Below are 25,161 nucleotides of genomic sequence, written 5' to 3'. Positions count from 1 at the left end.
TCCAGGCAGCCCCAGCTGCTGCCACCTCACAGACAGGTTTCTGCTCTCCTGTTGCTTGAGCAGCTCAAGCCCAGGAAGGCAGAACAAAGGATTTCCTATGGGAGAGGGATGTTACACCCTCTCCCCTTGAAAATAGATATTACAGGCATGGGGGGGGGTAGCCTCCCAGAGCCTCTGGAAATGTTTTGAAGGGCACAGATGGTGCCCTCCTTGCATAATCCAGTCTACACTGGTTCAGGGACCCCCAGTCCCTGGTCTGGTGCAAAACTAGACAAAGGAAATGGGAGTGACCACTCCCCTGTCCATCACCACCCCAGGGGTGGTGCTCAGAGATCCTCCAAAGGGTCCCTGGGTTTTGCCATCTTGGATTCCAAGTTGCAGGGAACTCTGGGAGCATCTGAATGGCCAGTGCCAGCAGGCGGCATCAGAGCCCTCTTGTTATAGGTGCTTACCTGTGTAGCTGACCAATTTTCCTTCCAGGGCTATTTAGGGTCTCTCTTCTGGGTGGTTCTTTAGATTTGGATTGCAAGACTCCAGCAGGAATCCTCTGCATCCTTTACTTCACCTTCTTACCGAAGAAACTGCATCTGGACCTTCCAGGAACTCTACAACTGCAACAAAGAAGCAAAGACGATTTCTGCAACATTGTATCTTTATCTCCTGCGAGCAACTGCAACTGTTTTCCCGTTGTGCATCCTCAGAGGACAGCCAGTCTTCAGCCTGCACCAGAAGAACAAATGAATATCCCTTTAAGGGAAGGAGTCACTTCCCTGCTTCAACAGGCACACCTCAGCAGTGATGACTGGTGGCTTGGATCGCCTCTCCTGACGAAGTGCGTGGATCCAGCATCACGGCTGGTGGACTGAAGTGGTCCTGATGGTCCTGACGTCCAACTGTCCAACTTTGGTGGAGGTAAGAGCTTCCCTCCCCACGCAGGACAGTACCCCCATGCACCACGGGTTTTGCAGTTGCCAAGGCTTGTTGGCATCTTTCCATGAACTTCTTCATGCACTGTGCATCCGGCCCGGCTCCGGCCCCCAGCAGTTCTTCGTGCGACACACAGCCTCCTTTGTGGTTCTCTTGCGGCATGGGATCCTCTTGCACCTTCTTTGTCCCTGTGGTTTGGGACTTTCTGTGCGCGCTGCCTGGTCTTCTGAGAGCTCTCGGAGTTGCTGACAGCCCCCTCTGTCTCCCCCTCCTGGGTAGAGCCCACCAAGACCCTCCTGGTCCTGGGCAGCGCCATTTTCCACTAACTACAAGTTTTGCATGAGCAAGGCTTGTTGGCGAAATCCAGTGATGCAAACCAGACTGCAATCATCCATCTGGCGTGGGAACATCATCTGCACCAACCAGGAGCCCGCATCCGTCTTCTTGGGTGCAGTACTGGCTATTGTTCTTCACTGGTGGTTCTTCTTTTGCACTTTCAACCGGGTTAGCAGGGGCCCCTGTTCTCCCTGGACTCTTCAGTGCTTCTTGGACTTGGTTCCCTTCTTCCACAGGTCTTCTGGTCCAGGAATCCATTGTTGGTGTCTTGCTGTCTCTTCTCGTTCTTGCATAATCTTCTTTCTAGTGTTCTTGTGCGTTCTAGGAACGTTACTGTGATTTACTCCTGCTTTCATGAGCTCTGGGGTGGGGTATATTACTTACCTTTGATGTTTTCTGATACTCCCAGTGCTCCTCTACACACTACACTTGCCTAGGTGGGAACCAACTTTAACATTTCACTTTCTTAGTATATGGTTTGTGTTCCCCTTAGGCCCATTTCTAACTATTGTGATTTTCACTATTTGCTAACTGTTTTTACAGTTATGTCTGCATACTAATGTATATAATTTGTGTATTAATTACCTCCTAAGGGAATATAGTCTCCATGGTACCTTTATTTTTGTAACACTGAGTAGTTTCTTTCATGTGTGTGAGTACTGCATGACTACAGTGGTATTGGATGCGCTTTGCATTTCTCCTAGTTAGGCCTTGGCTGCTCATCCACACTACCCCTAGAGAGCCTGGCTTCTAGACACTGGCTACATTTCACTAATAAGGGGTAACTGGGCCAGGTATAAGGTGCAAGAACCTTAGGTACCCACTACAAACAAGGCCAGCCTCCCACAACATCATCCCTCATACCAGAGTAAGGAAGCCTGTAGTCTAGAGACCCATCCCTATGTAAGCCAGGAGTTCGGCAGTCTAAGCAAGCAACTGTAGCGAGGCAATCAGCATGCAATTGTGGTCATCTGGCAGGAATCTCCCTCTAACGTGTATGGGACAAAGGAGTGTTTTTTATCAAAAAACAGTCGACATTCCAAGAAATGGTACACATGTATGAGCGTGTATGTTTTTGTGAATGTTGGAGACATAGTGTCCCACTTTTTTCCGGCAACTCTATCTGACTGCAGCGTTGAAGAAAGCACAAAGTGAAATGAATGACCTACTGAGAACGTAATGCTTTTCTAGGTGAAAGAACAATTACATAGAGAGAAATAAAACAATACTGTAAATGTGGTTATTACTAGAAAAATAAAGTAATTCTGAATAAAATGTAACTGTGCTAAAGTGCACAACGGCAGCCCTAGTTTGCTAAAAGAAGGTGTCTAAAATATGGCTAAAATAGCTATCAACAAGAGATCCTACCTTACTGGAGGTGGTAGACATTGCAAAAGGAATTGAATGCTCATTACTTTCTAGCAAACTCATGGCTCAGTTATTATCTGAAATTCATGAATATGTATTTGATATTAAGTACATTTCAAGGGGGACAAATTGAGAGCGTTCTAGAATGCCACTTGTCTCTAGTGATAAAGATAACTGTAAGGAGGAAAAAGTGTGTTGTTGCGATGGTTAAAGATCTTGTGAAAGGAAAGGCTAGTGTTACAGACCAGGAATGGTTAGATGCTTTAAATGCTGATAAGCTATTGTAGAAGGAAATACATTTTTCAGAAGTTGCTTGGCCTAGAGAAAGGAACTTGGATGCCGCAGTTAAAAACATTTACTCAAGTTTCACAAGAAATTTCAGTTCTCAGTGGTGTTCTCGTGAGTAATGACAGATGTATTCAACCTACAAAGCTCAGAAATACAGGTACCAAGTTAGCTGATTGGGATCATTTAGGTGGGGGTGCCTCGATTGATTGGGGGGGGGGGGGGCTGGCAGGGAAGAGCCGAAAGAAGCATTATGCAGATTTTTTTTTGCATTTCTAGAAAACACACAGAATTTAACTGCAATGTTTAAATACATCTAAACATTGCCAACTTAATAGAATTGTGAAAAATTCAAAAAGGAGGGGGGGGGGCTTGATGGTTATTTTAATTCCTGGGGGGCCGCTGGGTTACTGAAAAGTTTGAAAACCAATGCCTTATGTTAAGGCTTTATTTGTACCTCTATGTCCATTTATAAGCAGTTTTTATATACCTCGAACTGGGACTAAGCTGATTGGAGCCTTTTACCTAACCAGATTACATCACACAAGATCGCAGTTCAGTGTGTATGTACGATTGAGGAAATGAGATGCCAAGATTCACAGAATGCTGAGCCGACGCCGAGACTAGAATAGGGTTTCCTGATTTAAAGTCGACAGCTCAAGTGCTAACGCCACGCCGAGGGGGGGTGGGGCAGAATCCACTCGAAAGCCTGGCTCGTTATGGGCTCTGGGGTTCGAACGGGACCTGGAGCTAAGCCACAGCCAAGCTTCAGGCTCAAGTCTAGCTTAAACTTTCAGTTGTTCGGACACAGCTGATTCTGGATGATTCCCCACCCTCATTTCGTTCTATACCCGTTCCCTCGTGCGCCCCTTTTAGCTCCCCATGCACGCCATACCCAACTCTCCGAAACCTCCAATTTTATTTCAAGCATCCTCCTTCGAGAAGCTCCCACCCAGCCCCTCAGATGCGCTCTACCCTCCCGGGACTGTTTCACATTTCACAGCACGACCCGTCTGCCACCTCTGCTGTGTCAGCACTCGGCGCGCAAACAACCTTCTACCGCACCGGAAGTTTCAATCCCTGCCCGGGCTTGTTGCGCGTCGGAGGCGTAAGAGGAGACAGGGCGATGAGCCAAGCCTGACAGGAGGAGGTCTCTGTGAAAGGAAGAGGCGGGGATTGGAGAGCGGGAGAATAGGATCCCGCGGGAACCCGCTGCACAACTGTCGTTAGACCCGCCCAACCGTCCGACACGCTTTAGTTGGTATTTGTACTCATCCGGTTCCCGCCGTCATGTAACGCTTCGGTGCTGCACCCTCGGAAGGTTTGGGTTTCGGTATCTCCTGTCCTCTATCCCCGGACAGCGGTGTGCCGGGATCAACGCTGTTAATCGCAATTCTGGTGAGTAGGAGGCGGGTCGTGTCCTCCTGACCTAAACAGTGAATCAATTAGCACTCAAAGGGCACATAAACTTAAGGTTAGGTGGTCCCAGAGAGACTGTCCCGCTTATTTTTGTAAGTGGAACGGAGATTTGTCACCTGCAGCGTGTGGTTCCTCCCATCCAGGCTCAGCTCCACATTCTCTATATTCGGGAGGGCCATGAAAATTCCTAACCGGTCCGTGCAGGTTCACGTAAAGAGCAGGTATGGATCGCAAAACATTTTTGAGAGACCTATTTGTATGCAGATATCTGTACGGAATGGACATTTCTAAGAATCGAAAGTCCCATATTTGGGCTCCAATGGGAGTTAACTGTGATAATGCTTATTTGATAGTCTTGAACTCTCAACTACCATGTGATGATGGAAGCTTCGTATGTGCTGTCTATTGCTACAGTGGGAGCTAGCAGGGTGCCCTGCTGTTGAATTGTGGGTGGGTGATATGACATTGGAAGTGGCGAAAGGCAGATATTTATTGGCATTAGGCTTTAAGGAAGCCCTTGATGGGTCGCATGTTCACTGAGGGTCTGTCTCGCTCTATGCCTTTGCGTTTGGTTCCATCAACTTGCCAGTATTTCACCGACCTAGTCTGCATTTTCAAATCTAGGCTGGTGAAACAGTTGGGGAAATATACAAAAAATGCAACTTTGTTCCATTCGTGATATAAACTTAAAACAGTACATGCATGATTCAGTCAATCAAAAAGTGCTGTATATTTGTCTTCTAGATTATTCATTCATATAGTATCTTTAAATTAAATGGGGAGAATTGCTAGGAAAAAATGATTGCAGCGATACTAGCTCATGTCACTTCCAAAATCTAATAATGGAAAGAAATAGTTTGTAATCTTGCCTTAAAAAAAAAAAAAAAAAAAAAGGTAACTCCTTAAATCACTAGCGTAAATATTTAAGTTCAGACATGGAAAACTACAGCTTGCTGCATTCAAAGTGCTCTCCCCTTGTGAGCAAATAAAGCCTGGAAGTTGTTGCAGCAGCAAAGTGCTTTTGCATCAGCTCTCATGCAAGTGAGGTGACAGAGCACAGGTTGCATGTAAAAATATTAACAAAACGCAAAAGGACGCTCTTTCACTTTGATGCGTGGGGAAAGCCAAGGAGCTCCTCTGGGGAGGCCTGCCCCTCTCTCTAGAACCATGCCTTCCCACACCACCTCCCCATTGGACAGAGCAAACATGCATGTATTCGTTTACACAGAGCCGTTTTCCGAACAGCTGCATGTCTCCTGCCTATGCATTACAATAGCAATTTTGCACCTTCACAGCCAGGATATATGTCTGCTTGTGCCTCTGTAACACCATTGTATTGAATTTGTCTTTATACTGTGCTCAATACTTCTAACGTTTTTACTGTATTAGCAGATATGCAATGCATACAGGTGCCTGAAACTCCTATTGCCCAACTCCCAGATCACATTGTTTGGCGTTAAAAAAATCAAGTTTTCATGTTTATTTTGTCCTTTGGGCATGTAGGCCCAACCTCCTGCAGCACAAACTCTTTGACTGCCAACTCTCAGTAACACATTATGGATGTGTAAAAGAGCAATGGCAGAGTTGAGGTCAGATTTTTATCCAAATGTGCATGCTGTTAAAACTTGTCTTCATATCTCATTAATTCTAAGTCTTTATTAATAGGATGATCGCTGTAAGGAAATTATGTGAGCTTCATTTGCGCTGCTGACAGTGGTTCCATTATAAATGTGTACACACGTTTTCAAAGTTTATAGGTAGTCTCAAATTCTTAATGTTCTGCAAATTCTCTAATTAAATATACAAACGTGCAGAAACCTGAAAACACGATTGATTGATATATTTTTTTATTATTATTGTTTATTTTTTTTGTTTTTCTAAAATGTTAATGTTGTGGAAGCTACCGCACCCCTACCAATGTGACAAAAACATAAGCTAAGTACAAAAAATGTTTTTTTTGATCTCAGAAAGCACACGTTTCCGTAGGAGTCCCTGGGTCTGAAGGAAACTGTTTTGTGTGCTGGTGGGCTTTTTGTGAAAGAGCACAATGTCGCCACTCAGAGTGGATAGCACGCACGCTCTTTTTATCTGTGTGTATATATGCATGTTACAGTGTCATAGGTAGGAACTGTAATAATATCTTACTTTGTTATAATAAATTCTTAGAAAATCACTGAACAAAACAAAGCTTAAAGGGACATTATAGTTAGATGCAAATGTCAGTTTTAATGTAACATTTTAAACTAAAAAAAGAAATTCGCCAGTTACTAATTATCTCAAGCAACTTTAGCTTGTGTCCTTGCAGTGTTTTTATCAGTGGTGTAATTTCATGTATCATTAGAGATTATATCAATGCAGCCATTGAACATGTCACAAGTGATGTATTATTCAGGGGTAGAAGCAGTGCAGGATAAAGGTGCAAGTTATAGCTAATTTAGGTAACCACAACTGGTGAATATCACTCTTTTTGTTTGTTTAAAAACATTTTTTAACTGACATTTTCACTGAACTATAACCCCCTTTCAACCTTTGGATTTTTCAGTGAAGTTTTAAGGCTTTTTTTTAATTGTAAAGTAAGATATTACAATTACTAACTATAGTGCCACATTACCCTTTTTTTTTTTTTTCCAATTGGTCGCTATTTTTTAAAATTAATTTTAAGTAAAGTAAGATGTCCGTCACAGTACATGGCGCAGAGGTGGGAGCAGGGCCCCATCTTATTTTCCTATGGACAAATGAATGGGGGAAACACCTTTTGGGGACCTCTCCTTTTCCTCAGCACCCACTTGGGGTATCATTTCAACACTTTTTAGGAAGAAGCTGAGGTGTAAGTGTGTGTGTGTGTGTATGTATATATATATATATATATATATATATATATATATATATTTTTTGGGGAAGGTTTGAAGATTCATCAAACTGTGTCAAAGTTAACTGGAAAACAAAAAATGCCTTTTCTGTGGAAATCTGTCCAAACTATAACTACCCAGTGGCAACCACGTGTGTGTGTGTGTAGTGCACCCATGGTATATGTTCTCACATTATTGCAGAATTAATTTACATAAGTAGGCTTAGAAACCATAGTCCTTTGTGAACTGTATTTTCGGCTGAGTTTTTACAAGTTTACTTTCCCCACAATTCCTGTTTTTCCAGTTAGTAGAAAAAGTTTTACTTCTGACCTTGTCAAGGGTACGTTTCTGTGTCCCAGTGCGAGAAGAGATTATAAAAAAAAAAAACTTTTAAACCAAGGTCTGATTCAAGGAGAGCGTTGGTATAATTTGTCACCTCACTGCTTGGCACCAAAGGGACAAGTGGATATTGGTTACAGGGCAAGTAGACTTATGAAGCATCTTGTCATGTGGACAAGCAGATATTTTGCAAAATTCCACCTCCTGATGCAGGATCCTTGTGTGGGATGACCAGATATCTAAAACATCCACAAGCATGACATTTGGACTGCGTTTTGACAGTGACTAAGGCTATAGGACTACAGTGACAAGTGCTTGGTACCCTAGGACTGTTATACCATATGACTGGTGAGACATTGTTAAATACAGTACACTTTTTTCCACCTAACTGACAAATGCCTATTTCTTTACTGCTGCTTTTTTAAGCCATTTTATGGACTAATTACTAAGGTACATGTTTGAAGAATGGATTCTGGTCTGAGCTTTGCCACGGGTGCTGCTGTGGCTGTGATGCTACCTGCAGATAATTTATAGGGCTTTTATCAGTGGTGTGCTTGACCTGGTCTGCAGCGTTAACAAATAAAAATCAGATAGTAACTTAAAATAGCAATGCGTTTGACATGCTGCCTGCCATGATGCATGGCAGTGTTGTTTGCTAGACTTTCTCTCAGAAGAGTGAGATTACAGTGTGTTAAAGAAATCGCTGCCTTTTCTCAATGCCTTACACCTTAAAATAAGGGGGGTGCCAAAAGTATGAGCCCAAGAACATTTCTAGTTCATGTGACACCTTTTCTGAAAACACAACATAAATTTCACTTGAAGAAATTTGTCGGCACAGACATCTGCAAAACTTAACTGTTCTGAGCAATCCGAGATAACACCTATGTGGGAAGTGTATTAGTAGTACAAGTGATATCTGGAGTAGTCCTTTTATTGTCTCATGTATAAGCATTTAGTGGAGAAACAAATGAGGTATGGGATGTTGGAGCTTTATATCTTGAGCTCTGGTGTAGGTTGTAAATAATCTATCTGGAAATCAATGGAAAACATTTTGGAGGGTAGGCACTTGAGTCATCAGATGTCTGTACCTTTCTTGTGGGAGAGTTTGAATCTGTTTGTTGGTCGGTGTGATCCTCCATATGGAAAGAGCCTGATTTTATTTTTATTTTTTAAACCTTCCTGCTTTCCAAGTGATTTTTGGATGTTTCTTGCCCTGCAATTCGATTTATAAAGAAACATAGTACCCATCAGATTTAGTAGCCCAAGCCGTAACTTAAAATCATTCTCCTCTCACCATAGTGCCACATCATAATTATCCATTTATTACTGAGCAAAATCAAGTCATTACAAAAGATAAAATACAAACCATCTAGTTTAAAAAAGCTAAATTTACATGTAAAAATTGATAGTATTAACATAATGCAATATACATTCCCACCTAGCCCAAAAATTAGCACTTGATAAAAAAAAATAGTGAACTACTGTAATTACAGTTTCTAAAGGGTTAAAATCATACTAATATTAGATGGTCTCGGGGCCTTTCTCATGCTACTATTCCGACAATGCTAAGACAGAGTGGGGTGTTAAGGGCCCTGGGACCATCTAATTTTTTTTTAATGATTTTAACACAGTGAAAAAGAACCCACAAACAAAAATCATCTTGATTGGTTATTTCTTCATACAGTTTGAATCACCTGTTTTTCTGGGTCCCAAAATATCATCTAAAGCTGGCTTAATGACTGAGCTCCATCGAAATACACCAATGTGTTGAATGAAGCATACCCTATCATGAATCCTGCCATACTCTGATGAAGCATGCCACAGCAAGCGGGTGGATGCTTTGTTTCTAAAAGAGGGGTGAGTCCCTTTGGAAGACATCTACAATGTTAGGATTCATCAGTCCAGCAGTGTGAGATATAGCTAGAATATGGCCACAACCAAGTGTGAAATCTCTGCATCTGGCTGTCATCAGACTTCTTGAAGTAGCAGTCCGAGACAGACAAAAGAGTAGGCATGACTAGAAACTTGCTCACCTTCAGCTACAGACACTGCAGTCCGTCCGCCCCTCCCATCTACCAAATGGCAGTGTTCAAGAAGATTTACTCATCAGCCCTTTGCTAACCAGTTCCTCATTTAATTTCTTGAGGGAGCTTTGTCTCCACCCACCTTCACATTAGTGTCTTTGTCTCCACCCTTCAGCCAGAAGAATGCAAGTAATACACGTTCACTATCCTCCGAAATATGGTGTCATGCCAAACCAGAGCATCCAAAGTGAATCCCACTTGTCCCTGTAATAAGACTAATATAACTGACAGAGTTCTACAACCATACACATGTACACACTCACTTCACATAAATGCACTTTCAGTGGAAGATTCTAGAGCTTCCTATAACAGCAGGACTTTGCATTAGAGGCATCAGTAGACTGTACTGTTCAGTGCAGAGCAAAATGTCTGGTGACATTAATGATTATCAAAAAGACTTCAACTGCTGCTTTGTGTACCTTACTAGGCACTGGCCTTAGTTCTTTGCCCAAAGTGAGGGCAGTCTTTGTGCACCCTTCTAGGGCAACAAACAGGTATGGGCCTCATATGAACAAGGACAGATCTATGCCTCCATGTGCACTCTAAATTAGCGGGATGCTAGGGCTAAACAAAAAGTCAGGATACCAGTTTGAGATGTAGCCGGGCACTTATGGCAAGAGTATTTTCCTATTAACATGCAGGGCTCATTTCTGTCCCAACAATAGAAAACAGCCATTATCGTCTACACCTCTGGTCTCCAGTGTATGACTAGGCTGCACTGCAGGAGCAAACATTTTCTATTGTGTCTCAATATGAATCCTTTATATTATGTATTCTGAAATTTATCTTCTGTAGTAAAGCTGGAAATTCACAAAATCTTCTTCAATTTATAGGATGCATTAGGACAGTGATTTTCCCGAAGGTGTATTGTATGGTCCTTCCTGTCTATATCCAGATTATAGTGCTAATCATGCATTCCTTAATATGTAGAAATGTGGGACATCAGTGGAATCTAACACTGTTTCCTCATGGTGCCTTAAGGGAACAAACCATAAACCTGGACATGGTATGTTGCTTGTCAGTCCTTAGATGAGTACAGAACCCTTCACATTTAATTCTGGTTTGATTGCATCTGTGGGACACAATGCTGTGATGGGCTGCAGCAAATTTCAAACCACTGTATTTGCCCATAGCACAGTTGCTCATACGTGCTACAAGGTCTCATCATGTGTTTCTGCGTCTGCAAGCGTGTAAAGGTGGGAGTTTTTGTTGTGTGTAACAAACACATATAACATAGAGAACCTACATCTATTCCACTTGATAATAGACATAAGTTACTCTTGTATGTTCCTGTTTCTCATGTTTGTTAGGATATTTTGGAACACAACCTTCTAGACTGTCTGCCTTCAATGCCAGATTCTGTGTCTGTTGTCCTTCTTTTTTGTCTTGTGCCAGAACATGGAGTGAACCTGGGGGCTCTTTCGGGTTCAAATCCTCTCCTTTATCCTTGCCATTTATCTTCTCAGGGAACTGGGGTTATGAGATCAGTGAACGTATAAAGAAGAGTGGCTGCTCGACTTGGGGTGTCATTCATCTCTGCAATAAAACCTCTTTAAAATATGGTCATTAGACATCTATAGTTCGCTATCTGTGTGAAGATATGAAGACCACCCTAACGTTAGCAGTGAGCTCTTCTCAAACCATATGGCTGTCATAACTGCTTTTAAACACCTGGAACTCCGTGATTTTCTACTTTGGCCTTATTAGTCTCCCAGGCGGTTGATCCAAGTGAGGGTATTATCTTCCAAGTTCATTAGTCTTAAAGTCATCAATGTTGCCTATTTATTGAATGCATTTTACATTGGAATGTTTGGTTTCCCTGGGGATTCCCCTAAAGATTTGTGGGTGAAGGTGGGATAGAGTATTTTGAGTTGGGCTTTGATTTCTAAGGGTGGGACAGTAGGGGAAACAATGTGGGTGCCGCAGTAGGGGGTAGGTAAGAGCCTGCCTCAGAACCCAAGACTGACTTAGCCTCAGCGCTAAAATTGGGCTGCAGTCACTTGGAAGGCTAAGAATGAGTTGTGCTGTTTCTTTGAGCACATCCTCCATCTACCTGGGAGAGAAAGGACGGTCAAGGAATGACGGTGATGGTGGTAGTGAAGAGATGCAGTCCCCGTGCTCCCCCCAACAACAGTGTATTGCACAAGCCTTAGTGAGGAGGTGAGAGGGATACTATTTCGAGGTAGAAGTGTCATATGAGAAGCATCTCTGGGGGATAAGGGAAGACCACTACCAAGGAGTGTAGAAACTAGAGTAAGCAGTTAATACAACAGTGTAGCTTTAAATACGGCTCACGTAAAAGTGATCAGCTCACACATGGGAGGCCCAGGTCCCTATGAGGAGTCCAATGAACAACATTAACCTTTTTGAAAATTCTGCCTTGTTTCCATGGTGGAGAAGGCCTTTTAAAGTGACTGCCAATCTTCTTTGTTGACTGTTGTTAGTGAGCATATGAGTGAAAGGGTGCCAGCATTCATAGATTGGAAAATACCTCCAGTATTGAGGTAGTTCTCTTGCTTGGAATTTGCTTTCATTTTCTGTGCAGTCTGAAAAAGGGTCTGCCCTTAGATGGCAGCACAAAATTTTTCCTGTGGTATATACCCGGCCTGGGCTGCTATTAAATTGCTGTTTTACCCGTGAACCACCTACACGGCCAGACACGTCAAAGTGAACAAGGCAGGAAAATTAAATGTTTAGTACAATGGTAGGGAGCAGAAGTTTCATGGAGGATTTGGGGGATTACAATATCTGAAAGGTTCTCTGCAAACCACAGCCAACGTGTGACTGAACATCTTGATTGTTGGCCTATTATTTTCAGAAGAGGGACAGTGTGTCAAAGCACATTAAGATTGTTTTATTTGTAAGTTTTTCATCGTGGTGTAAGACTCCATTACAACCAGGATTTAGAATTACGTTATACTTTAGTCGTGTCATAGAGCATTTGTTTAATTCAGTTGTATGCGGGTCAAACATTAACTCTAGTTAGACCTTTGATTTTGTATTGCAGATGTACAGTGCACTCCTGTGGCCTAGTTATTTCATTGTCCACAACATGGAGCAGTAGCTTAGATTAACAAAATAGAGGCTGAATAAACAGTCTTAATTGCAAGCCCCGGATGTGGTGGGCAAAGCCTGCTTTCAATTACTTCCAACCTTTCTGAAGCTTGGGCTACAAGTTCCAGCCTCTCTCTTTACATCCCATGTGACTACTATATTCAGTAATTAAAAGGTACCTTTCTCCGAGTGGGTGCCCCAAAGGCGTGGAGCTCCTTGGCAGTGTACGGATTGAAATACTCTCTAATTTGCCAGGTTTCGATGATTTCAATAAGTTATTCAAACATATTATGAAATTAGTCTAAGCTCACCCTGCCACCCACAGTACCACACTTCCCGTTTAGTCAGGCCCATTCTCATACACAAGTTGTGAATTTCTGCTGAGATGTGATAAGGAGGGAAACTGGAGATGGTCTTTGTGCCACATCATAGTGTTTACACGTTGAAAAAAACAAGCATTTGCAATGTAATAGGTCTCGCATTTGCTTGTGTTAGAGCTGTTGATGCTGTAAATTCATAACTGGATTTTTCTTGCCACATAACTTGGTCAACACTGCCTCATCATTGTCTTTTCCTGCCACATAATTCCAGTGGCCCTGCAATAACTAAAGCACTTCCACTCACCGTATTCCTATATTGGAAGCCAAAATTGAAAATGTTGCCATTTTAGCATCCTAATTTAAATCTGCCATGCTAATTCCAATGGAGTACCACTTTCACGACCCCACCATCAGAGTTTCTGACTGGCTAACACAATTTCCAAAAAAAGACACAAGACAGCCACGGTGGAGTAACAAAAGAAATAAACTAGAAGCGTCACCCAAACGTATCAAGTGTTCAAACAGTCATAGTGTAATAAGGATGTTCAGTTGGCCTGAATCATGGTCATAGTTGCAATAAGGAGAGAGTAATAAAACATATACAATTATCATACAAAACGCAATAAAAACCTTTATCAGAATTAATCTTTAGGCATTATACTGTAATGCTCAGAATAGCCCCTAGAGGACACCACAGTGAAAATAACATTTGTAAGAAACATGGTTATGTAATCATACAGTTAGCCCCTAGAGGGCATAACCACATGAAAAAGAAAATACCAGAAAGTAATGCACTGTAACCATATTTTTAGCCCCTAGACGGCATAGTGCATTACACATTTTTAGGGGTAGCAGGCCTACTGCAATGAAATCTCAAACAAGGCCCTTAAAACACAAACTACTCCTAGCTGTAAAACAAAAGTTACAACCATGAGAGCACTTAAAATGACACTGAATGATGGGAGGGGGTTAATTTTGTGGGCCCCTCAATAACCTAGTGTGGGGACCAAGAGATGATATAGGCAGAAAGCACACGTTGTCATGAACGTTTTGGTGGTGGTTCCATTGTCCTAGGACCACCATAGGCTGAGTTATGAACAAAAATGTTTCCTAAAAGTAAGGGCCTGCAAAGTATTATGGGGCTAGTTTCCTTTATAGAGGATTCTATTTAGTTTTATTGGGAATCAGGAATTAGCTTAGCCTTCTGGCTTGCAGGCCCATACCCCCGCTAGTGGCTTTTAACCTACTTAGTCTTCTCTGTTTTGGCACATTTATTTAATTATTTCTTCCAACATGGCTGCTGTGTTTATAGTTGGGTAGATGTTTAGATTTCACGTTATTGCCACTATGTGAAGGCGTCGCTATCTGCGTCAAGACAAGTGATATACGAAGCTATTCACATCATATCCCTTTCCCACTTACGTGTGACAGGAACATAATATACTTGTGGAGGGAATTGTTTATATAATTGCCGCCCCAAGCATGCCGTCTTATTTATTGCTTGGGAACATACCTGCATCAGGGGTCCTACAAGAGCTGTAAAAATACATCTCAACCGACAAGGTTATCAGAGGCATTCCTACCAGATGCCACCAATGCTATCTATGGTACACTTCGCCTTGATGCAGATCCAGCCTTCGTGTCCCCACGGAGTCTGATCTAGAGACCTCATTCCAAGGTAACAAGGGTTGGGGACCTTTTCTCATGGACATAGTACTGGCAGATGAGATTTAACACACTTAGGGGGTCATTCCGACCCTGGCGGTCATGGACCGCCAGGGCCGGGGACCGCAGATGCACCGCCAACAGGCTGGCGGTGCATCCATGGGCATTCTGACCGCGGCGGTACAGCCACGGTCAGAAACGGAAAACCGGCGGTGTCCCGCCGGTTTCCCGCTGCCCTAGGGAATCCTCCATGGCGGCGCTGCAGGCAGCGCCGCCATGGGGATTCCGACCCCCTTACCGCCAGTCTGGTTCTGGCGGTTTTGACCGCCAGAACCTGGCTGGCGGTAACGGGTGTCTTGGGGCCCCTTAACAGGGCCCCACAAAGATTTTCAGTGTCTGCATAGCAGACACTGAAAATCGCGACGGGTTCCACTGCACCCGTCGCACGCCTTCAACTCCGCCGGCTCCATTCGGAGCCGGCTTCCTCGTTGAAGGCGCTTTCCCGCTGGGCTGGCGGGCGGCCTTCTGGCGGTCGCCCGCCAGCCCAGCGGGAAAGCCAGAATGGCCGCCGCGGTCATTTGACCGCGTTGCGGTCATTTAGCGGGCCCTGCGGTTACCGCGGCCGGCGGGAGTCAGAATGACCCCCTTAGTTCTCTTTAGGTTAGAGAATAAGTTCCTGTTTTTGCAATTCTGTTTCTTGCATTGTTTGTTATCCTAGTCATTGCAGCTCATGTATTTGACAGTAGATTGCAGTCTTGTTAATCAACCTGTTGAAAACTTTACTGCATCTCCTTCATTGCCTGTATGTGACTGAGACTTATTGCTCATGTGAGGAAAAGCGTAATCTCCGTTTAACCATGGCTCCCTTGAGATGTTGCACTCTTGAGTCCATGCATAAAGGCTGCCAGAAATCACCTTTTACTGTTTGGGTCTTTGGTGAGTCGGGAGGGTTGGGCCGACATTTGCAACTTGTTGTAAGATTAACCTGGGAGCCTACAAATAAAAATACTGTCATCCCTACACCAGCAGTCTTACCCAGAGCAAGAGTCCAACTACGACATGGCGCCACCAACGATGGTGTTTTGGCACTAATTTGCGGATGCGCTGAGTATCTGTCTAACACACAACAGGTACTCTAAGTGCCATTATACAGACGTCCACGGTCTTTGGGATAATCCTCCTCAGCTGAACAGGGAGCACCTAAGTAGGCTGTAGGTTGTTCTAGCTCGAACTCTTAAAATGACTTTCTCGCTATTTGGTGTTCCATCTTTTTACCCATTTCACAATATGGCTTACGCCATAGACATTACAGAGAATGTCAGACAAGCATTAACACTACATCTCATAGCGCAAGGCTTAATAGATGAGGGCGGGGATATCCCATTCATTGTACAAGCTCATGAAGCTTACGAAACAAAAATTCTATTCTGGGTCCCCTTTCCTGAGGAAGACTACAACATACACATTCCACACATAGAGTTGAAAACGTGCCACAGTGGTACCAAGCACACCAGTATCTTAAAATACTGATTACTTATCAAGAACATCAGAACTGGTGTAATAGTGCCCTACCACACGTAATACAACCCACAAGATTAGGACCTTTAGGTAATGGCAGACCAATGTGGCCAATGTTTGCCACATATACAACCTCACCCTGGTGTACAAAACATGCAGGCAGCTCATGTGCGCTGTATTTACAGTAACACTATACAGACTTGTTCAGTTTGTAATGCGAACTTTGAACACAACACCAGCGCGTCCAGCATCGCCAACAAACACCTGGATATCAATTGGCCGTTACTAGGATTAACCCACAAACAGTGCAAAGTGCCCACGAAATGAGAGAGAATCCTGTTCTGGATAGCCCAGAAAACAAATCAACTGGAAGCAGTTTGCCCATACAAGACCACAGGAAAAACATAGAATACTCACAATCTGCTTGCCATTTGGAATGGTTCCCTCAGTGGACGACTGTGTTGGAGCAGATATGCAAATTTTGAAGATTAATGATTATATATGTGTGTTTACTAATGAGAAAAATGTGTAGAAAAATTAATTGCAGAAAATAATGTGCACGTTTCCTCTGGGAGTCCTCTGGGAGTGATCATCATGTGTACTAAAATGTGCAAAATAATGAAAATATGTGAGAAAAATGTAGTAATATGTCATAATGTGACGCATAACCTCTGTTTTGTATTATTAAGTTAGCTGAACTAAAGGCCTAGTTCCACTGGACCTTGCTCGCTCTGAACATGGAGAAACTAAACTTCTACCAAAGGACTGGTAACCGGGGACAGCGACCTTGAACCTCTCAAAGTTCAAGTTACTTAGCTAGAACATTCTGCAATGTACCGATGGACAGGCAATGATAAAGACAATTTGCTACAATTATGTGTAGAGTAGGTTAAATGTATTTTCCGAGGACTTGAGCAATAGAGGCACTGACTGGAGAGCCATATGCAACAACTTTGATACTTGAAGAGCCGGATGATGTCCTCATCGCATGAAGAACCAATCGGCTTTCTATGTTTTGAACTGTTTGAAAATTAGGAGATTTGGTAAACAAAAGTTATAGGTTAAAGTCAATCCTGCTGTCCGACTGACCAATTAGGGGGATGGACTGGGAGACCCTAATAAAGTCACAACAAGGGGCCAAGACTTCAGAATTTGATGTCAGGAGACGCTGTCCGAGGTCTGATACTTGGGTTCATGTTCTGTGAGCTTGATCCGTAGCTGACTGATTTATGACCTGAAGACGAAGACTGACTTGTTGCTGATCGATCCTGGATAGGTAGCTATGAAAATGTGACTGATGATTTTGTGCCTTTTCTTCTAGGTACCAACCGCTGTTTTATAGAGGCTCTCACTTAGGTAGATTTTTTCCAAATTAAATGTTTCCTAAAATTGTTTTCGCATGAGACCCACATGCTAATGCTAATCTTGGTTAGGTAGGCTGTAAGGGGTGACGTTGACAGTGACAAATGACTGACCAACTAAATTGCTGAATTACATTATTAATGCTGGTATTCAGAGCTTGTGCTGTGCTTTGTTGCATATGTTTTCTTTTAAAGATAATGCCTTTATTGGTGAATTAATAAATAGTTGATTTGAATAAAGATTGATCTAATATATGATGATTTAGAATTGTAACCAATAAAGAAATAAAGCTTGTTAACTCCTTCCTGAGTAGTGGTTATTCTTGAGTATTATGGTTTAAGGTTGTTTTTCATAGAATGGTATGTGATTATTGATGCTAGCTACCATTTCAGTGGTCACTGCATGGCTAGGATACTCCATGCAATTCAAAAGTTTCATCTACCTATACGCTCCCCTTTGTAAGTTTACTTACTAAGGACAAGACGCGCTTGCAGGTTTTGGTAGCAGCTTGATGTTTAGTTTCCTTGGGGAACTAGTTATGTGATGATTATTGGTTATGGTATTAGTTTAAGTTAGGATTAGTTGTTCATATTTTTATGAGAATTGAATTTTGTTTTTCTTAAATGGCAATGGTAGCAAAGATGATGTCTCCTTAAGCCCACAAATGACTTTCCCAGAACCTGTATCCTGCTAGTAAAGTTGGGTATTATCTCGGTGTGTTTTTGGAGATAGTATGAAAGTGATAGATTGCGCTTGCAAACGCTTAAGCAAACCGCAGGTGAATTATGATGTATTTGAAATAAAGTAGGGAGTCTGTGTACTCCAGTTGAGGTTAGTAGGAGTGTGCGTACTCCGTAGTATGAGAGTAGGGAAGCTGTTGAACTTCACAAGTGAGTGGCGCTTCATGCACAAATTATCCACGGTGTTGTTGGTGATGTATGGACCCTGTGTGGTCTGAGACTCTGGAGTATATTGACCAAGTGTAGGAGACACTTGGTTATATGTTGTAATCTGTCTGGTTTAGTAGGTTGATTGGGCGTGGTCAACAAGTCGGTGTGTGAAAAATATGAGTAAAATTATTTTAGACTGAGATTTGGCAAGTTCTATGTGCACCAGGACAGACCCATTGATCAGTTGAGAGTACAAATTTGCGGGTCGAATTTTGCTTGTGAATGTGGGAGACTGAGAATGAGGAATAGCTACATGAGCAAAGGGCTATTAGTGAAAATCTGTAAGGTCTGAAGCAATTGTGTCTCAAGCCAGTATCCTTACTGCTTTCTGATTCTTTACAGATCATGGCTGAATTAAATACACACATTAGAAAAGTTAGGTATTATAGGTATTTGAGTATTGGCGTGGCAATTATGTGTGGAATAATGTTTATAATAATGATTGTGGGTATGTCTGTTCATGAAATGAAGGAGGCTACTATTGTTTCTGTTCCTGAGACTACTACACTAATACCTTTAGAGAGGTTTAAATTAGATGAAAAATATCTGCATGACTATACTAATGCACAAGAAGAGCTTTCTTCCAATGTCTTCTGTCTGTTGTTGAGAGAATGTCGAGACAATGGATGCGTGGAATTGTCTTGTGTGTACACAAATTCCTTCCTCTGTGGAAGAAGGGGTTACGTACCATAGCTTGTCTTTAACTTATGGCATAAATTGTAGTCTGCTACTTACCAGATTCTATAACCAAGAGTATATTCAGTATTTTTATTCTAACTATGATCTCATGTTTTCTTTTGTGCCTATTATTAGATATTTGAGTAAAATAGCCAAGGAGAATGATATAGTGTTAGAGGATTATTTGAGCCAACGCTAACATTTGGTACTGCTTATGCGCATCGAAATAACCTTACCTGCTTACTAACCCCATTAGAAAAGAGCGTACCAGGGCATACTGATGACAGAAGGAAGGCATTGAAGGAGAAGTTAGAGAAAAGATTGGAGAAAAGGACTTCTAAAAATGATTATGCTTACACTGCTATTAAAACGCAAGGGAAATTAGCTTTAGATGCATTACATGTAGGGAAGCTTTGTATATATAGGCCGAAATCACGCACTTACACTTTATTTGTGGGAACGAGTGAATGTGGACGTGTTTCTGTTCCAGAGTAAATGGACTTTTATGCTGAATGGTCAGGACCCTGTGATTCCTGGAATTTACTATATTTGTGGACTTAATGCTGATTACCGTCTCCCTAGGGGATGGCATGGCACGTGTTATTTGGGAATAGTTTTCCCTAAAATTTATCAGCTAAATAATCTAAAGAAAATTCCAAAAGTGACTGAATTACATTATGAGCGACAGACGAGGGAAACCTCTTCTGCAATTGTGAGACATTTTTGGGGCAGTAATTCCTTCTGTAGGAGTTACTCTGAATGCAATCAAGATACGAACGTTGTCTACTATTGTGGATAACATGCTGACAAACTTTACAGGGGCAATAATCCTGTTAGATACTGAATTAGCTGCAGATAGAGCTATGGCGCTTCAAAATAGGCTTGCTTTAGACCTACTTTTAGTGAAAGACGACGGAGTCTGTAAAATGATTAATGCTAGGCACTGTTACTCATTTATTCCAAACAATGATAAAGAGATGAGAGATTTACGTACTAATTTAAATAACTCAAGTAAAGATTCGAAAGAATTGAAGGAACCAGGAGTTTGGGAAAAGGTTGGACATGGATTTGCGTCTGTGGGTAACTGATTGATTTAGTCAAATTTGGAATGGGGGTATTATGGAAAATCATCCAGGGAGTATTAATTGTGATTGTTTCAATATTGGGATTATGGGGTACATGCAAATTATGGCAAAAGATACAATTAAGAAAATCTAAGAATGATCAGAGGAGGGAGGAACAATCCAGGAGAAGAATTTATAGAGAAAATTAAAAAAGAAAGCAATGTACATCTGATAAAGAATTTTAAGGTAATGTCAAGGAAAGGTGTGATGACATATTTAGGGGGTGATTCTAAGTCTGGCGGGCGGCAGAGGCCGCCCGCCAGACTCTCCCCCCCCCCCCTCCAGAATACCGCACCGCGGTCGGAAGACCGCTGTGGCTATTCTGTGTTTTACACTGGGCTGGCGGGCGACCGCCAAAAGGCCGCCCGCCAGCCCAGTGTAAAACTACCTTCCCACGAGGACGCCGGCTCAGAATTGAGCCGACGGAGTGGGAAGGTGCGACGGGTGCAGTTGCACCCGTCGCGAATTTCAGTGTCTGCAAAGCAGACACTGACATTCTTTTTGGGGCCCTCTTACGGGGGCCCCTGCAGTGCCCATGCCATTGGCACTGCAGGGGCCCCCAGGGGCCCCGCGACACCCCATACCGCCATCCTGTTCCTGGCGGGAGAACCGCCAGGAACAGGATGGCGGTATGGGGTGTCAGAATCCTCCATGAGGATTCATTTGGGCAGCGGAAAACCGTCGGGAGACCGCCGGTTTTCCACTTCTGACCGCGGCCGAACCGCCGCGGTCAGAATGCCCTGCGGGGCACTGCCAGCCTGTTGGCAGTGCCCCCGTCATTTTAGCTCTGGCGGTCTTGGACCACCAGGGTTAGAATGACCCCCATAGTCATAGAGGAGGGACTGTTGGTGCAGATGTGCACATTTTGAATATTGATGATATATGTGTGTTTGCTAATGAGAAAAATGTGTAGAAAAATTTATTGCAGAACATGTGCGTGTTTGAAAATGTGCCCTCGGGGAGTGATCACCAGGTGTACTAAAATGTGCAAAATAATGAAAATATATGAGAAAAATGTAGTAATATGTCATGAGATCCATAACCTCTGTTTTGTATTATTAAGTTAGCTGAACGAAAGGCCTAGTTCCACTGGACCTTGCTTGCTCTGAACATGGAGAAACTAAACTTCTTGCAAAGGACTGGTAACAGCAACCTTGAACCGCTCAAAGTTCAAGTTACTTAGCTAGAACATTCTGCAATGTACCGATGGACAGGAGATGATGAAGACCATTTGCTACAATTATGTGTAGATTAGGTTAAATGTATTTTCCACGACTTGAGCAGTAGAGGCACTGACTGGAGAGCCATATGCAACAACTTTGATACTTGAAGAGCCGGATGATGTCCTCATCGCATGAAGAACCTCTCTGTTTTGAACTGCATGAAAATTAGGAGATTTGGTAAACAAAAGCTATAGGTTAAAGTCAAATCTGCTGTCCGACTGACCAATTAGCAATTAGGGGGATGGACTGGGAGACCCTAATAAAAAGTCACAACAAGGGGCCAAGACTTCAGAATTTGATGTCAGGAGACGCTGTCCGAGGTGCTGATATTTGGGTTCATATTCTGTGAGCTTGATCCGTAGCTGACTGATTGATGACCTGAAGACGAAGACTGACTTGTTGCTGATCGATCCTGGCTAGGTAGCTATGAAAATGTGACTGATGATTTTGTGCTGTTTCTTCTAGGTACCAACTGGTCTGTTACATAGAGACTCTCACTTAGGTAGATTTTTTCCAAATTAAATGTTTCCTAAAATTGTTTTTGCATGAGACACACATGCTAATGCTAATCTTGGTTAGGTAGGCTGTTAGGGGTGACGTTGACAGTGTCAAATGACTGACCAACTAAAGTGCTGAATTACATTATTAATGCTGGTATTCATAGCTTATGCTGTGCTTTGTTGCATATGTTTTCTTTTAAAGATAATGTCTTTACTGATGAATCAATAAAGAGTTGGTTTGAATAAAGATTGATCTAATAGATGATTTAGAATTGTAACCAATAGGGAAATAAAGCTTGTTAACTCCTTCCTGAGTAGTGGTTATTCTTGAGTATTATGGTTTAAGATTGTTTTTCATAGAATGTTCTGTGATTTTTGATGCTAGCTACCATTTCAGTGGTCACTGCATGACTAGGATACTCCATGCGATTCAAAAGGTTTATCGACCTATACGTGTCCCCTTGCAAGTTTACTTACTAAGGACCGGGATCGCTTGCAACTGCATCACATGGGGTACAGTCTTCGCTGCAATATACACTACTACGGTGGTACCCTGACACTTGCCAATTTACCGGATGTGTTCAAACATACAGAACGAACAAAGGGCTGCTCCAGCCCTAGATTCGGGGATGAAACTGATGTGTAACTTCGACGCAGTCTCCTCAATAATTCTCAGTAACATTAAAGGGGGAGCGGTAGAGTTGGCTATATGCCAGCAGCTCCAAGAGATTCTGTACTCGGTACAAGAGAAAGCGCTACCGAAAATTATTTCTGATACCTACACTAATATAGGACGGGATAGTTTGGGAGCCAAGCTGAAAAAGCCTGAAGTACAGAGTACCACCCTTAAGGAAGGTATCAAACAAGCACAGGAGGGTTATAAAAGGTGCTGGGATAAACAAAAGCAAAATTATGACAGATGAAGTCGGAGAGCAGACTCTCCATACCCGGAGAACTCTAATAGGTGATATAGTCTCAGAATTAGAGAAAACATAAAAGCTCCTGACATATACTGATTCCCGTCCCTCTCATTCCTTTCAGGACGCACAGGATAGACGTAGTGAGAGAGTGGGCCGATCAGAGAAACATCCTATGTGAAACAGAAGAAAGACTCACTGCGGTCTTCGGACAAAAAAAGACAAGCCCACACAACAAAAGCCGCAGTTTAAAAAAAAAAAAAAAAAAAAAAAGTGGCAGCTCTCTCAATTACAAATGCCAACAAACTTGATAACATTGCTGAAGAACAAGACGTGGGCTGTGACACTGCTGGACAGTGCGTCATAAGTCACGATATGTCGCCAGAGTCTGAAAGATCAGGTGGATGCGACAGCAACTAGCAACTTTTATTTCAGTTGAGTCTGCCGACGGATGTGTTATCCCACCCAACAGGGTTTATGATTTAAATATCCAAATGCAGTGAGTCATAAAGGTGCATCATTAGTATAATATTCTGGGATGAACTTGGTTGTGATATCCTATTCGCTGAAAGAGACTGACCACCAGAACATGTCCAAAAGCTCCCACATGGAGAAGATGTAATTTTGCCTTTCTCTGACCTTGTTCCAGAAGCAATGAAACAAGGCTATGCTGTCAACTGGGCTTTAGCGCAGGCACCCGTGCTATATGGCAATCATGTAGGTTGGGGCAAGAATTCTCCTTACCATGTAGTACCAATTAGGCCTACAACCCAGCCTCAGCCTCAATATCCTGTTAAACATGAAGCTAAATCTCCAGTGAGGGAGATCCTCACTCAGCTTGAGTACCAGGAAGTAATTGAGCCCGTGCAAAGAATAACCTGTTATTCCCCTTTGCATAGCCCAACCTTTCATATAGAATAGTCTTAGAATACAGCCACTTAAATAGTCATACACGCACATACCCTTTACAAAATTCACACAGCACGAATTAACAACATAGTGCGTAACAAATACAAAACAACCTTGTATATCTCCAATGTTTTTTCTGCCAAAACTTAGCGCACGAAAGTCAGGACCTGAGTGCATTCTCATTTGGCTCACCAAAAAGATAGTTGTTTGCCCCAAGGGTATAAGGACAGCCCAGGGTTGTTCTCAGTCCATGTGACATCAATATTGCATTAAATTGATCCCGAAGTGTTGTCCTATGTGGATGACATCTGTCTCAAAAATGATGACCTCAACATTTATCTTGCCAGGGTCGATCGCATCATTCTGGGATTCGCAGCCCTGGGTGACAAATTTAATTTTAGAAAAACTAAGATCGCCTTTCTCAGTGTATTGTTCCTGGGATATGAGCTATCAAATGAGCGCAAGGCCCTGGCCCTGCACGTTTTAGAAAAACTACAGTCTTTACTTGGTTTCTTTAACTTTGGCTGAGCATACATTCCTAATTGTGCACAATGCATCAAACCACTTTATGATTTAATACGCCCAGATTTTTCCAGCAGACACTAGGCAGTAGAACACATGCATCTTTAGAGGATTGCAACAGGACATGCTAGAAGCAAAACACTTAAACACCAGTGACAATAAAACAAATTTGGTTGTAAGAATAACTTCTGGTGCAATTGGGTTCACTTATGTCACCTTTAACAAAGGCGACACAGTGCCCATATCACATAATTCACATTAATACTCAAATGCAGAACGCTCTCCACCCACAGAAAAAATTCTACCTGCAGTTCAGATGGCTGTCTTCAAGGAGAGGCCACTTGTCCAAAGGAAACACATTATTGTTGTTACCCCGGTGCCAGCCTTAAAGGCTGTCACCAAAGCAAGCATTCCTAACGCTAAAGCGTTACATCCACGTTGGATTCAGTGGGCAGCCTCCCTGACTGCCACTGATGTTGATTACCTCTTTGATCCCAAACTTCAAACACAAGAATTTCTCCAGTACGAACAGGAGTACCCCGCACCTCTGGACATCTTGCCGCTAGTCATGTATCATACTGTCATTTACATTGATGGTTCAGTACAACCAGCTGTAGGTACTAAACATCCTTACTCGGCTGCTTGCACAGCTGTGACAGTATTGATGAAGGATGGTATATTCTACCCTCACAATAACTGCACGTAGACCCTGGGGGACTGCACAGCTCAGCTGGCTGAACTTAAAGCCGTTATCCTAGCACTAGAACATACAGATCCAGGACAACTCACGTTGATTGTCTGTGATTCGTGCT

General features: G+C 42.6%; 1 protein-coding gene across 1 annotated transcript in view; it reads left to right on the top strand.

Annotated features, from left to right (window-relative positions):
* The first annotated feature begins 3,452 nt into the window (after positions 1-3,452).
* RNF168 (ring finger protein 168) overlaps positions 3,453-25,161 on the top strand; it is a 160,503-nt gene continuing 138,794 nt past the window's right edge. The window contains exon 1 of the mRNA XM_069213617.1: positions 3,453-4,314. The gene's annotated coding sequence lies outside the window, so the exon portion shown is untranslated. The remainder of the gene's footprint in view (positions 4,315-25,161) is intronic.

The sequence above is a fragment of the Pleurodeles waltl genome, chromosome 11 (genome assembly GCF_031143425.1).
Source record: "Pleurodeles waltl isolate 20211129_DDA chromosome 11, aPleWal1.hap1.20221129, whole genome shotgun sequence".
NCBI classification, from domain to species: Eukaryota; Metazoa; Chordata; class Amphibia; order Caudata; family Salamandridae; genus Pleurodeles; species Pleurodeles waltl.
The sequence above is the reverse complement of the archived record's forward strand: the minus strand, read 5'-3'. Positions and strand labels throughout refer to the sequence as shown.